Below are 12,093 nucleotides of genomic sequence, written 5' to 3'. Positions count from 1 at the left end.
TTCACGGTGCCGGAGCGGCTCCAACTTCGGATCCGTCCGGAGTCCTGGCGCTGCTTTCGCGTAGCCGTCGACCGTCACGACATCACTCTTTCCCTGCCACCGGTCGCCACCGCAACCGCTCCAGCCTCACCAACTCGGCAGCTGGACCTGCCTACTTCACCATGCCGTCAGATAGGTCGCACCCTCATCTCAAATCACTTTATTTAGGCGTCAGTTGTCTGAATTTTTATTCTGGGCCAATCGATTCCCAATGGGAAGCAGCACCCCTCGAGGCGGCGGAGCTCCTAGGCTGCCGGTTGGCTGGTGTCTAACGTAAGGGTGCGGGGCCGCAAGTTCGCCATGGAAGCAGCGCTTAGATGGCTATCTTTTAGAGTTGCGTGGGTTGAAGGTACTGCCGCCGCCGGATCTGGATGATGGGGAGTCTTTGTGGATTGGCCCAGGGCGGCGCAACCACGGCAGTGCGGTGGGGCGGGGAGCGGGGTTTTGGCCGGGGCCACGGACGGTGGAGGCATGCTGCTCTGCCGTTGGTCGCTGGCTCTTCGGGGAAGATTTCAAACAGTGTCATCCGGGAGGCACAAGACGGCCATCAAGCCATCCGGCGTAGATCAAACAGTACCAAAATAAAGTAAAATCATGTGACCCCAATTTAGTCTTCAGTCAACAGACGTGTGACCACTCTTATACCTTGTTGTTGATCTCTTAGTGTATTTCTTCAGGTCAAAGAGATATGTCATTCTTAATAGTATGTGTTATCTGCATCTTCAAACACACTGTCTTCCGACTCACCGCAGCTGCTCCAACAAGGGAAGCATACACCAGAAGGAAGCTATAGTACCACTCAACAGTTCCCCGCATCGAATGCGTGTGCCCTACATGGACAGCCAAAACAACTGCAGGGCCATCGACAAGTCAGCACATGATGCTCACTCCTATGGATTGCAGCCAGATAGGTTGTACCCTCATCTGACGTGTGTGCAACATTTATGGCGTTGTTATTCATCTAAGCATGGAAAATAGATCATCACATTTCACTGTATATTCATGCTGATCTCTTACAGGTCTTGTTCAGGAGTTCATGTTGTTCCATAGTTCAGCTAAGATACTTGTTCTTTAGGTAATGTTGTTCCATAGTTATCATCCATCAGCTAATGCTATCCCACGGGCTGGTGATTACAGTATTATACCACTTCTAGTATTACCTATGTTGTTCTTTAATTCTTTTGTGTGCCATCTAGTTAATCTCGAGTACAAACGATACATATTCTGTAGCTTTCATCTGTGTTCTCCCTTTAGTTTATGAGACCTGTTGCTGCTAGTTAACCCCAGTCCTACTATTTATGTCGTCTCCTACATGCACTCATTACATAAATCTAACTACTAGTTGTCTTCCATGCATGTCAGATATAATTGCACACACTGATATATCCACAAGAACCTCACGGAGCAATGTAAAGGCCAATAAACTTGATGTCAATCATACCCAATATGATGGAACATGTAAAGGCAGTTCTTCAGAAGACTTGCAGAAAGATGATGAATCCTCTTCACCCCACAAGGTCCTTGCTCTAACTTGGCCTGTGATATGAGTATAACATGCATATAATGTTCTGGAGTGTATCTACTCTGTTGCAATGCCATGTGCTTAGCATGCTGATCATGCATGTAAATATGTCATGCCTTCCCATTTTTCAGTACCTATTCCATTCATGATAACATGTTTTCAAATTCAAGTACTGTCATTCTACTCTATCGCAACGCCATGTGCTTAATTTGGACATCATGCTTCTGAATATCTTATGCATTGTTATTCATCAGTATGTACTTCATCTGTCTGCCATACCATGTTTTTTTTACAGTAAAGTGTTGTTCTAGTGCTCTGTTGCAATGCCATCTTATTTTCCCAATCATACACGTGTATGTTGCCTTAGTTATTTATGTACATATTTCGCTAGCATATAGTTTTACATTCAACTAGTGTTTTTTTGCTGTGTTTTCCTGTCGCATCCCTAGCTCTTACATCATACTCCCTCCGTCCGAATTAAATGTCGCAGAAATGGATAAAACTGGATGAATCTAGAACCGAAATACGCCTAGACCCATCCATTTATTTCCGGATGGAGGGAATACATGTCAATATGTCATGCCTTTCTATTCTTTAGTACCTATTCCATCTTTGCTGTAGCATGTTTTATAACTGAATCACCATTCTTCTATATAAGGCATGCAAGGGGAAGACGACTATGTTAGAATCTGAAGGGTTACAAACCAGGTCTTTGCAAAAGATCCAAACGCCAGGAGATAATAAACCAACTCCATTTTTCATAGATACTGCTCCAGCACAGAGAAACCCAACTCCCACTGATAATAAGCAGATTCCAGTGGCCAAAGAACTAGTCCGCTCCAGTCCAGCAAAAGAATGTCAACTCCATTCTAAGAAGCGTGTGCATATCCTCGCATCATGAAATTTTATAACATTCTAATCATATTTTCTACATGTTTCTTACCCATCTCTCTTTTAGAAAATAAGGTTAAACGATAGAAGACTTCCTCCATTGGGATCGTATTCAAGGAAAATCTCTTGCGGGAATTCTCTGTGCTCCAATGTTGATGTAAGTACATGTTTGTATATCACTATATTTTTACATCAACATGTATTTTGTTAATCGGCGTGAATCTAACCTTTATCTGATCTAAAATTAGTTGTAGCAAAATGTTAAAGGCGCCAATGTTGATTTTTGTAAGGAAAATTGTCTGGTAGTTTTGCATACTGAGCTGCATGAATGTACTATCTCATATCACGCACATTACTGAATTGTAGTGCTTCTCTGGTTTCCCATTCGTTCATTGTGTCAATGTTGCTTTCATACTACCTTAACTTGCTGATGATAGCTATGTCATATTGTGTTGATTTGGTGTAGGCTAGTTGCCCAAACGTTCATTGTGTCAATGTTGCTTTCCTATTATCTGACTTGGCCAATGATAGCAATGCTAGTGTATTAATTTTGTGCAGGCTGCTGAAGATAAGAAGACAAACTCTGAAGACAGCAAGGCAACCCCATTGTTTCTTTCCAGTAAATCTAGGCTAGGTAATATGGCAATAACTCATGATTAATCTGTTTGGTTCCCGTCCTAATTTATGGTATGATGCAGTGGTCGAGACACTCTCCACTATCAATAATGCAAGCCTGCCAAAATCGCCATCTGAATCTGTTCAGTATCCTCTGTCTCGAATGCAACGGAATAAATGCATGTTTGTGAACCAATTAATGGCTGAAGCAATGATGGAAATGGTGGATCAATCAGAGGTGCAGAATCGTGCGACACAACAACTGATCAATGTTTTCAGAGACAGTGTAGCAAAGCAGCAAGAACTTGCCCACATGCTTATGGCATCATCTGTGCTGAGGTTACAGATTGTGACGTTGTAGATGGTTAGGTTCTGCTCATTTATTTGCACTACCATTAATCTTTGATTGCCCAGTGGATGTAATTTCCTGTAATATATGCTGGATGTGCAACGTTATTCCCTGTATGCCATACCTTTGCTTGATCGGTTTTGGTCCTGTGCATAATTGCTCGTCGTAATGGGCTCAAATTATCTAATTTGGCCTAAAGACATGCATGAACTTTAGTGGTCCCATTAAGTTAATGGGTCGTTACTAGGCCGAAAGTTAATGGTCGGCCCTCTTACCTCCCTGGTCGTTAACAGGCCGACATCGAAGCGGGCAATAGGTGGCCCCAATTTATTTCACGGGTCGTTAACAGGCCATTACTAAGTTTGGGCTACATATGGCCCAACTATACTGTAGGCCTTTAGCAGGCCAAAAGAGACAGCGGGCTTGTACTGGACCATGAAGAGCATGGGCCGCTAAGAGGCCGAAAGACAGGTTGTATTGTAAATGGCCTAACTGTTTTGTGGGCCTTTAGCAGGCCAAAAGAGAAACCGGGCTGGTATTGGACCATGACGGGCATGGGCCGTTAAAAGGCCAAAACTAAGGTTCGACTACAAATGGCCCAACTCATTTATGGTCCGTTAACAGGCCGAAAGGCACACAGGACCGGGAATTGGCCCACCACTTAAATGGGTCACTAAAAGGCCAAAACTCAGGTCTGACTACAAATGGCCCAACTGATTTATGGGCCGTCAACAGGCTGAAAGTGACACCGGGCCAGAAATTGGCCCAACACTTAAATGGGCCGCTAAAAGTCCGAAACTCAGGTCCGACTACAAATGGCCCATCAGATTTATGGGCCGTCAACAGGCTGAAAGACACACCGGGCCGGAAATTAGCCCAACATTTAAATGGGTCGCTAAAAGGCCGAAAGATGTACATCCTGAAAATTGGCCCATCCATTAAATGGGCCGTTAAAATCTCATCGGGCCGATATTGAGCCCAAATATATAGCGGGCTGTTAACGGGCTCGAACTGACGATGGGCTGCAATGGTGTCAAATCTTTAATGGGCTGTTGACGGGCCGAATTGGCACATCTCGTATGGGTCGTGGGCTTAAATGGACCTGACACAAGTAGGCCTTATATGGGTCGGCCTGCTAATTTTTACTGGGCCGGCCTTTTTCACCGGACTGGACCACTGTTGGGCCGTGCCAAGTGTCGACCTATCATAGGCGCCTCTTGTCCAATGAGTGGATGACATCTGTCCCAATGGTGAGGCAACACGTGTTTCCTGCGGCCAATGATGATTTTACACGTGGAAAATCCCCATTGGCCCGGGCTGTTAACGGGTTATCGGATCCAAAATCGGACCCGATAGTTTAACGGCGTTCCATTACGGTGGATGCCATGTGCCGGTCACCCTTGACGAAAGCACTTCTGTGACGCGCGATTTATTGTCATGGAAGTGGACACTTCCGGGATGATAATTTTGGTAATGTCATGGAACACTTCTACGACAGCACAGGTATGACTATCTTGATTCTGTCATAAATTTGTCATGGATGTACATGCATGACAGAAAACATGACCTACTGTGACAAACACGTATCATCACGGAAGTGTATTTTTTTGTAATGCAACCGTGTTGTATCCATCTCCGGTGTGTCCCAGGTACACCATTGCGCCCCTCTTTGCCTCACTATTGCCTGGAATTAATTAGCACTTAAATTATTTGAGGCAACTTACATGTAGCAAACACATTGTTTTTCACAAGGTCAAGTCAACATGCAAATTCCAGTGTTTCATTTGTTGGCAAGCCCGTGGCTTCGCCTCCCCTCTGCCTGCCGCTCCCATGGCTGGTGGCAGGAAGGGGAATCTCGGTGCCTCTGCTCTAGTTAGTAGTTTAGGTTAGTTTTTTTCGTTCTCGTAGGTGCAGCGCTTGGGTGTATGGCAGCGCTTCTTTTTCGAGTTTGTCTTTCGAGCTTCGATCCTCCTCGAGTTCGAGTTCGTCCATCTGGACGTAGTTTATGGAGCACCGGCATAGATTCCTGTCGTCTCCTTGGGGCGATGAGCTTAGGATTTCTCGTCATGTAGCGAGATTTGGTGTCAGGTGTTTCATATGTATCCAAGGGGTTCAACGATAATGATTGCAGCTCCAGGGCGCTGGTCTTTAGGGGCATGTGCACAAAGACTTCCCAGCTATCATCGACAAGATAAGTTGGCTCTAGTAGGGAAGCGGCGACAAGAGCGCGCCGGTGGCTCATTTTGGTGGTGGTAGTGGTCGTTTAGTGGTTACGAAATCTCGATGTAATTTTTATTATGTTTAAGGTGATTTGTACTTCCGTGAACTTTAATGATGGATCATTTTTGCAAAAAAAAAAGTTGTTTGAGCAACACACCATCTGTATTGCTTTTGTTTTTCTTTTATGGGGAAACTTGCATGCCTCTTGTAAGTGTAACATCTAAACTCTATCATTTTCTTTAGGGAAACGTTTACAATCAATGCGCCGGCGGAACATTGCGCCGGTCCGCTGCTCGCGTGCCATGCGAACATGGGTCCCACACTCGTCTTTATCCCTGCACTGCTCGTCCACAGAAATCTTATCCCTTGCATCGTCTTTTCTTCGTCTTCTTTCATCTGCTCAAATAGCTTGCCCGCCTGCATGCCTCCTTTTCTCTCGTACGCGTTGTCGCATCCTAGCTCCGGCGTGGCGACCGGTGGCGCACCTCCCCTGCACGGTCATGCTCCAAGAAGGCGTACAGTCGTCAACAGTGCCGCTGCAGTGAGCGTCACCGTGGAGCTACATGAAGCAAAAAAGAAAAAGCTACAGCCGGCATCGGCGAAGACGTCGCAACGCTGCTATAGGAAACAGCCGGCATTACATCCTGCTATAGCCTGGCAACGCGCCTCCACAGCACCGCCATGGAATTAGCCACCTCTGGAAGCCGCAACCAGCTGAGCTAGAAGCTGCGACCGTCGTTGAATTTTGCTACTATCGACGACAGATTTGCTACATCCACTACGGCGAAGCTGCGACCTACTATGGCGGTTCCTTTTTTGTTGCATGGTCCTTAGATTTTGCTACCACCAGCGAGGGATTTTGCTACATCCATGATGGTGGAGCTGCGACATGTGACGGCGGCAACATGAATTGCTGCAACCGTCATCAGTTTTGCTACAACCGGCAACAAAATTTCCTACAACTAACTGACCACTTTGCGTCTTGTGACAGCGACGACAATGGTTTTTGCTGCAACCATCATCTTTTTTTGCTACGACAAGCTAAATTTTTTGGTACAACCTATCGGCCATACTGCGCCTCATGACTGAGAGACGACCCTTTTTTTTACAGCCGCCGTCTACTTTTGCTACTACCGGCGAGGTCGAATTTTTGCTGCAACCGCCGTCTACCACTGTCTACTTTTGTTAGCCTATGAGTTCATTTTTTTGATAAGTTGCAATCGTTGACATGAAATGGTCCAACCCTATATTTGAAAAGCTTCAACCCGGCGACAAAAAGCTGGAACTGGCACCTCACCATTGATGCAATGGCAGCGCTCCTTCGTTGGAGCTACGACCTTCACCGGCAGGATCTGCATGCAGCGGTGCCGGCGAGAGCCACGGCGAACCGGGGTGCTGCAACAGGGCGGGCCATACTGGGAACTAGATCGTTAATGGCGCGCGTTGCTACGCCCGTATATTTATAATGTTGGATGAAAGAGGTTTGCAATGTTTTGACAAAACATGTAATTGGTTCTATTTTTTAATAATTACAAAACAAAGAACATAGAGCATGAGATTGGTTCAATGCCAATAGTTAGCAAATACCAAATGTTGGCTAGTGATTGGTTGGCTACCAACTTTATTTATCAACCTCATAAAAAATTGTTAACATTCGGCAACTTTTGATTTTGCCAAGTGTTGGCTTGACAAATATTGGCAATGGCAAATGTTGGCATCAAACCAATTATGCTCATTAATTCCTGGCTTAGTTCTTTATTCGCAGATTTATCTTCGTGTAAGGCAAAATGGGATCACATTATTTAATTGCGATATGCAATTCAATTAGGTTGATAACCGGTTATGTAGGTGCTGGAACCTAATTATTCTGGTTGAGTTCGTCATCAGACCCAATGTTGCAGTTGGGAACAGTCCTTGGAAGGGTGTTCATTGGTAGACTGTTCCATCTAAAGGAAAGATGAATATTCTTTGTGAGAAATAAAAGAAGAAATGCAAGAGATATGAACAGGGTGTGGAGTTAAGGTACATAGTACGAGTTATTGATTGCATGATTCTCTGTTTGAGATATTCAATGCTTAGTGTATGTGAAGTTGTGAACAACGAAGTTAATGCTTATTGTATGGTTATTAATGGGTGGCCTACAAAAAGGTGTTTATGCTTTTTAGTTATTATTCTTGATTACTTATTTGTAACTGATGAGTAAAAATTTCTTGTAAAATCTTTATGTAATGAGCACTTATTTTGTGTAACGGAAAGGAATCAGAAAGTTGTGTGTGTTTAGGAGAATGAAAAGAGTCACACTCAGGACATGTAGCAAAATTGCAGAATGATCGTGCTCACTTGGATATCAAAGAAGAGCAGCACTATCACCTCCACTGGACCTCCTCATTGGCTGCATTATCTTGCCAACACTGATGCGCCTGAGAAAGAAGGTTGCTTGCTGGTGTTGGGAACCCACACACAGCCCCCATCCAGACAAACGTGAGGCGCCTCTTGGCCACATGGAGGGGATGGAGGTAAGAGCCCTATCTCCAGAAATAAGTTATATCCGAGTTGAATGCAATAACATTATATGAAGCAAAGTAGTAGGTGTCCTAATAACTTCAATTCATAGGGTAAGTTTGCTACATATTTTACATGTGTACATACCGAATGTCAGATCTCAAAGATCTTACTGGAAGAAATGAAACTACTATGTAGAAAGCACCAAGTGAGCTTAATATCCAGCATTCATCTTACCAGTAACTGAACCACCACATAAGAATAAGCACATTGTCTATGCCTAAAGCACCGTCAAACATTTGGAGAAAACACTCCCATTAAAGATAGTATAGAGGAAATCTGCAAACTTCCCTAGGGGGAATGTACCGAAGCAAAACTCGCACAAGTTTATGGTCACCTAAGTGGGTGATAATTGTCACACGCATAATATCTCTATTTATTTATTAGCTTCCAAAGTTAACGAGCTAATCTTTTTTAGTCGAGGTGCAGTTTCTTCCTTGAGGCAAATATCTTGTTCATGTCAGTTGCAAACCTGTAAAACAAATGAAGATTGATATCTATGTATGTCGAAAAGAACCTTGAACAGGGAGTTAAGTATAATGTGGCTATTTACCTTTTTTGGGTTTTCTTGTTTGTGCTACTGGACGGGTGTCTTTTGAATGGCAGTGGGTGGTGTTTCCTCAGTTTCGTGCATGCTATCATTGTCCTCGGTCCTAGTGTTCACCTGTCATAGCAAAAGTTCAGACATTCCAAATATAGTTGTTCTTAGGTATAGTAAATAACTTGTTGCCAGCTATTTTTTTACCATGACACAGTAATGTGAGAATCGCTTATACCGTTGCACTAAGTGGAGGTGATTCAGCATCTATTAGGAAAGATCTGGACATTTTTCTCAGTTTCATTGGTGCCGTCCTTCTTCTGATTAGTATTTTTCATCTGTGAAAGGCGAATTACATAGGTCAGTCAATAAAATTCTACTTAGGATTTGTAAATTTAGTTAACTGGGTGTAATTTTCTTCTATGCGCAAAATAAACAGGGTGTATTTTAATTGCCCTATTGGCATGTGCTCGAGAGCTTGGGTCGGATATAGCCTGAGAATCTCCAAGAACATAAAGTATCGTTAAGTGGGTAGATTGCAATTTGTGCTAACAAAGTAGGTAGAGCATACATTGCTAGCTTGTTCAGACCCTGAGTTGATGTGCCACTTGATCCACAACTAAGTTTGTTGAATTCAAAAACATTAGTCTTATTATGGGTCGCAGTTACACTATTAACTTGGAAAGAAAGTTGCCCATAGTGCATGCCCCTCTCATTCACAGTGAAGTTGAAAGTAAATTTCAGGGATATGAGGGCTAATATTTCTACTGGTACAGTGAATGGTAGAGCACTGCGCATGAAAACTTCAAGTCTTTCCCCTATAATTTTTTCAGCAACCATAGCAAAAATACAAACTCAACTTCACATGTTGTAACGGCACCAATAACACACACTTTGTATCTATGAAGACAAACTGGTTATACAATAGGAGGTTACAGTGCAATTATACAATATAGTTTGGTGTACCCGCAGTACAGTTTTATCTCTTATTGCTGCAAACAAATGCATTTGATGCTCGAATTTCTTTCTTACGGCATAATTGGCTAGAAAGGAACCACCAGTATTCTGATTCTAGTCTCATTATTATGACAGTGCTCATCATATTCTTGCCCTATCTGAGATAACCAAAAGAAATTAACATTTGGTGTTTGGAAATGTAGTAGTTGTTATGAAGCTAGTAAGATAAGTAAATGAGAAGATAACAAACAAGGAATTCGTTAGGATTAGTGGAATTCAAGAATGCCAAGTTACAGTTAGGTTCATTCCTACTATATGTTGTGCTATATTGATCATTGTTTCCCGACATGATTCTAAGGGCAGGCATTTGTTCACCTAGACTGTATATAAAGGTACCAAGAATGCACGTATCAGTACAAGTAGATGTATATTTGCTGTCATGTGTACATGGTAGTTCGTTAAAAAGATTTATATCACCGAATTTATATAAACCCTGCACCAGATTTATATCCTAGCAATCTTTCTTATGGCATAGCTGTCAAGAAAGGAACCCCGCACCAGATCAATATCAAAGGATGTGTGTATCAGTAAAAGAAGTTTACCAGTCACAATGTTCTATCTTTTCAAGGATATCAGGGTTGAATATAAATCTTTGCAGCATTGCTGCAACTTATTGTTGGACATCCTATATTATTTTAACGGTGTCAGAATTTTGTGTAATGTGAAACAGAGTTGTTTACACATGTTTACAGGTGGAAGCATACCTAGGTTGGTTCACTGTACATAGCTGTCAAGAAAGGAACCCCGCGTCAGAATTTAAGTGGTTAGTTGCACAAAATTCTGCTCAGTTGGCCGCGTCCATATAGTACTTGGTTGTCCATATGCTCTGCAGTTGCAGCAGTTGTTTTGGTCAGTTGGTTCACTGTTTGTACTAGTTGGTTGTCTATACGGTGTTCACTTGCACAAGTTGCCTGCTCAGTTGGCTGCATCACTTTTACTAGTTGGTTGTTCATATGTTATATACTTTGTGCTAGTTGCTCTACTTAGTTGGCTTTGTTGTTTCCCCCCTCTGTTGTGTGCAACTAGGGACTCTTGTCTGTGCAACTTAGCACCAATGCTTGCCAGTTTTCCAATATGGTCTACCCAATCCACCAGCCTTGTGGTGGCTGTGGTGGTTCATGTGTTTTCTCCTACTTTGTGCAACTAGGGTCCCTCGATTGTGCAAATTAGTACCAATGCTTGCCAATTTTCCAATTTAATTTTTCTCAATGTGCAAGTCTTTGTTGTGGATGTGGTTGTTTTCATGTGGTTCCCCTCATGTGCAACTAGGGACGCTTATTTTTGCAAATTAGCATTGATGGTTGCTAATTTTTCAATATAGTATACCCAATTATTTTGTTGGATTTTTTGCTTTGCATACTTTCTTGTTCCATTTTGCACAAGTTATCTTACTGAGCTTGTTGCCTTTAGTTAACTATTTTCTGCCTAGTTATTACTTTTCACAGTTGGCAAGTAATACCTAGGGAGAAAATAGTTAGCTGGCTTATATGCTATCCAGTTTGCACGAGGTTTACTGCCTAGTTGGCTGCATCATTGTAGTAGTTGGTTGTCCACATGTTTTTTGGTTTTTCGCATTTTGTGTCCTGCTTATGTGTAGATGTCTGCAGATCAAAGCAACCTTCTGTGATTTCTCTAGTTTGTTTCCGCACATTCTAACTAGGTTTTCTTTTGTTGTATTTCCTCCCGCAGGGCAAAAATGGTTATAATATGAGGAGAAGCGGATGGCAACGAAGAAGATGTATTTTTTTCATTTTTTTGTGTTTTTGAGTTGTTTTCAACTTATGCACGTATGCTAATGTCCTTTTTTCATGTTTGCTTTTTGGGTTGCTTAATCAGCGTTCTGGAAGTCAGTCGCTTCGCCGGAACTAGAAGCGTCCTGCTAATCGCCAGGCACGACCTGCACGGAGTGTTGAGCAGGGAGAGGATGTTGAGGTAAGTGGCATGCTGATGACACAAGCCCATTTTTCGGTTTTGTTTGGGTCATATAACATTTTTTCCCATGCTCATGTTTTTTATTTTTTTCTTAGGATGCTGATCAGTTCCGTGTTGTAAAGCGGACTAGACGTGCAGCACTTGGAAAGGGAGTTGAGTCATCTTCTAGGGTAAGTAAATTCTCGAATATAAGTGTTTCTTGCTTTTTAGACGCTGATGAAATTATGCAGCAGTTCTCACCACTATTTTTGTTTCTAGTTTGTGAATAACAACCTTGTAGTTGACATATCTAGTCATCTTGATCTAAATAGAGTTGACATTAGTTGGCATTAGTTGGCATCTTGTAGTTGACAAGTTGGCTTCTTTATAGTTGACATCACTGGTCATTTTTTTGTGCAGGCAGCAGTT

Source organism: Triticum dicoccoides, chromosome 6B (assembly GCF_002162155.2).
Source record: "Triticum dicoccoides isolate Atlit2015 ecotype Zavitan chromosome 6B, WEW_v2.0, whole genome shotgun sequence".
NCBI lineage: Eukaryota > Viridiplantae > Streptophyta > Magnoliopsida > Poales > Poaceae > Triticum > Triticum dicoccoides.
Note: the sequence above shows the minus strand (reverse complement) of the source record.